The sequence below is a fragment of the Rhinolophus sinicus genome, chromosome 15, assembly GCF_057876585.1.
Source record: "Rhinolophus sinicus isolate RSI-liver-muscle chromosome 15, RSI-T2T, whole genome shotgun sequence".
Classification (NCBI taxonomy): Eukaryota; Metazoa; Chordata; class Mammalia; order Chiroptera; family Rhinolophidae; genus Rhinolophus; species Rhinolophus sinicus.
The window spans coordinates 87,001,701-87,005,203 of NC_142515.1; the positions used below are offsets into that span (position 1 = coordinate 87,001,701).

At 43.2% G+C, this 3,503-nt stretch overlaps 1 non-coding gene across 1 annotated transcript; it reads right to left on the bottom strand.

Moving 5' to 3' along the window:
- Window positions 1–333: 333 nt before the first annotated feature.
- TRNAK-CUU (transfer RNA lysine (anticodon CUU)) lies at window positions 334–407 on the bottom strand. The gene has a single exon. It is a non-coding gene; the product is annotated as a tRNA-Lys (tRNA).
- Window positions 408–3,503: the final 3,096 nt, after the last annotated feature.

The window sequence follows — 3,503 nt, forward strand, 5'->3', positions numbered from 1 at the left end:
AGGGATGCAGGGGGACTCTGAGTGTCTTAATGGGGGGGGCTGGGATGGTGTCTCTGTACCTCCATACTCTCTCCTATAAAGTAGAATAATAATAGCCTCTACCTCATAGGGTTATTTTGAAGATTCAATAAAATAAATTAAGTGAAATTAATCAATTAAATGAATTAATATTCAAAAAATACTTAGAACAGTATCTAACAGGGGGTTAAGGGCTTTAATGTGTTCACTCTATTTTTTTTTTAACTTTTAATTACTTAAGTGTGTTTTTCCAGGACCTGTCAGCTCCAAGTCAAGTAGTTGTTTCAATCTAGTTCTGAAGAGTGCAGCTCAAAGTGGCCCATGCAGGGATCGAACCAGCAACCTTGTTGTTAAGAGCACCGCGCTCTAACCAACTGAGCTAACCGGCCGCCCCCAATATATTTTTAAATGTATAATTTAATAAACAATACATCTGCAACCCCAGTTAAGAAACAGAACATGACTGATATCTAGACATTGACGAAATAAATACCTAAGTCATTAAATTGTGATAAGTACCTTGAAGGAAAAGAACAGGGAGCTAACAGAATAACCTGGGGGAACCAATTTAGATAGTGAAGGAAGTCAGGAAAGGCATCCCCAAGACGTTGCATTTGAGCTCAGTTAAGGGACGTAAAAGATAGCTGGTGAAGAATGGAGAGGGTAGCCTTCCAGGGAGATGAAACAGTGAGTGGAGGTCCCTGAAATGCTCAAACATGTGGCATATTCAAGGAATGTGGCCTGAGCACCAGAGGAAGGGAGAGTGGCAGACAGCTGATGTGGGAAAGGCCAGCAGTGGCCAAAAGGTGTTTGTCAGTCTTAAAAGCCACAGGGAGTCCTTAAAGGGTTTTGGTTTGATTTACATTATAAGAAGACAGCTCTGCCACCCAAATCCCACACACTGGCAGTGGGAGAGTATATGCTAAACCTGCTTTGGAAAACTGTTTCATCTGTGAAAGCTGAATATTCACCTGCTCCATGACCCCATGATTCTGCTCTTGGGTAAATAGACCCAAAGTGGAAACAACCCAACTGCCCATTAGAGTAAAATGGACAGACTGTGATACTGTCAGGTAATGGACTACCACACAGCAATGAAAAAGAGAAACCCATTGCTTTCTGCAACAACATGAAAGAATCTCACAAACTTAATATTGGAGAAAAGAAGCAAGTACAGAAGACATATTGTCTGACTCCATTTATGTGAAATTCCAGAATGGACAAAACTCTTCTGTGATGATAGAAGTTGAGATAATGGTCATTCTTGGGCAAAGGGGTAGTGATTGGAAGGGGGTCTCTCAGAGCTGGGAATGTTCTATTCTTGACCTGGTGTTGGTAACATGTGAGTATTCATTTCATGAAAATTCACGGAGCTGTATGCTTACGATACACATGCTTTGAGGTATGTTTGTTATGTTCCAGTAAAAAAGATTTTTAGAAGTTTGAAAAACAGAGATGGCTATGGCCACTTAGAAGAGAAAGATGGGGAGGGGCTTCTGTTTTGTCATCAAACCAAGAGGGAAAGTTATCGCTGGGGGAAGTGCTGTGAAGCAGCTGGTTCATAGTGCACACATCCCTTTCCAACTCTGTGTTCAGTGACGTCGCATTAGTAGCTTGTGACGTCACATTCACATCTTGAAATCAGCCATGGTGGGAGCATTTACACCATTGAAATTGGTAGATGCTACAGATCCGGACCTTTTTAATTTTTTTTTTTTTGGGGGGGAAGGGGAACAGGACTTTATTGGGGAACAGTGTGTACTTTCAGGACTTTTTTCCAAGTCAAGTTGTTGTCCTTTCAATCTTAGTTGTGGATGGTGCCGTTCAGCTTCAAGTTGTTGTCTTTTCAGTCTTAGTTGTGGAGGGTGCAGCTCAGTTCCAGGTCCAGTTGCCATTGCTAGTTGCAGGGGGCGCAGCCCACCATCCCTTGTGGGACTCGAGGAATTGAACTGGCAACCTTATGGTTGAGAGCCCACTGGCCCATGTCGGAATCGAACCGGCAGCCTTCGGAGTTAGGAGCATGGAGCTCTAACCGCCTGAGCCACTGGGCCGGCCCCTTTTTAATTTTTAAGAGCTATTTTTTACACACCACTCACTACACCACTGGATGTAGACAATCCAAGGGCACGCTTTCAAACAGCTATATTTGTGCTCTGTCAGGCTGATCCCTGAAACTTGAGGACACAGAACTGAACAAGACTCACAGATTTGGTCCCCACAGAGCTCACAGATTGGCGGGGGGGAGAGACAAATAAATCTACCCAATAAAATAAGAAATATTCCCAGGGGAGTTCTGTTTTGGGTAATTTCTGGGCAGAGTTTTGCAGAATGAATAGGAGTTTTCCACAAGAGTGGAAAGGCAGGCCAGGCAGAAGGAAAAGCTTATGCAAAGGCTTGGGGTTTTTAAAGGATATATCAGGTTCTTGGAACTGTGGCATGCTTGACAAGGGTAGCACAGAGGGTGAGAACCGGTCAAAACCAGCCCACGGGTTTGCTTTGTTTTACGAAATATTTGAATTGATCACTGAGACTTAAATAGTTAAGGGTTTTGTATAAAAATCTAGATGTCTGGCTTTTCCAGAAAAACCAGACAATCTGGAAACTCTGCCTGCAGTAATTAATCAGAGCATAATGGAAACAAGTTTTCCAGTTCTCCACAGTCCACACTACTCCCTATTGTCTTCCACCGCTGTGGCTGAAGTCCATTACCATTTTACCATCTTGTTCACAGTGCTTGCTTCTTTCTTGATGATAGAAGAACATCTAGCCTTACTCACATCTCTATTTTAAAGAGGAAAATGAAAGAAGTCCAGGAGGACAACATCTTTCTCACCCTCCACTGGTTTTGTCCTTTATCTTTCCTACCCAGTAGCCTCTGTAGATGTTTGAGTTTGTCACCCCCATATAGCTTTGAGACATAAAGCTGGGTCACAGTGGTTTTATGTGCCAGCTCAAACATGAGGATTTTGTCCTTTAGGCTATGACAACTATTGAAAATTTTTATTCAATTATTCAACTAATTATAGCAGAAGCTCTTGATGCCCAATTCGTATCCTCTGGCCTCATCTTTTCAACAGGCTCCTGCTGCTATCAACTGCTTCTGTCTGCAGCAGCTCTTGGCCAGAGGGCTTTCTCCGAAACGTTTGATGGTTTCTCTTCCCCTAACAGGCTGGAAGTGCCAGGGAATAATCCCCATACCTTAGAAGCACCTCTCAACATGACGGGAGTTGGTGGACAAATGAGCCACCTGCCTCTTCTCTCGGCAGTGCCCTACACTGTCCCCCATAAGTCCCCATATGATTGAGCTGCAGTTGCCCACAGTGGTAACTGATTTGATGACACACCTGTCACCAGTTTCTTTCCTGTTTGTCTTCCTTCCTTCCCTACTGGTGTTTCCTGGGGTCACCTCCTAAATAACTTACCTTTGAATCTTTATTTCAAGTTCTGCTTCTGAGGAACACAAACTAAAACCTAGTTATTAAGCA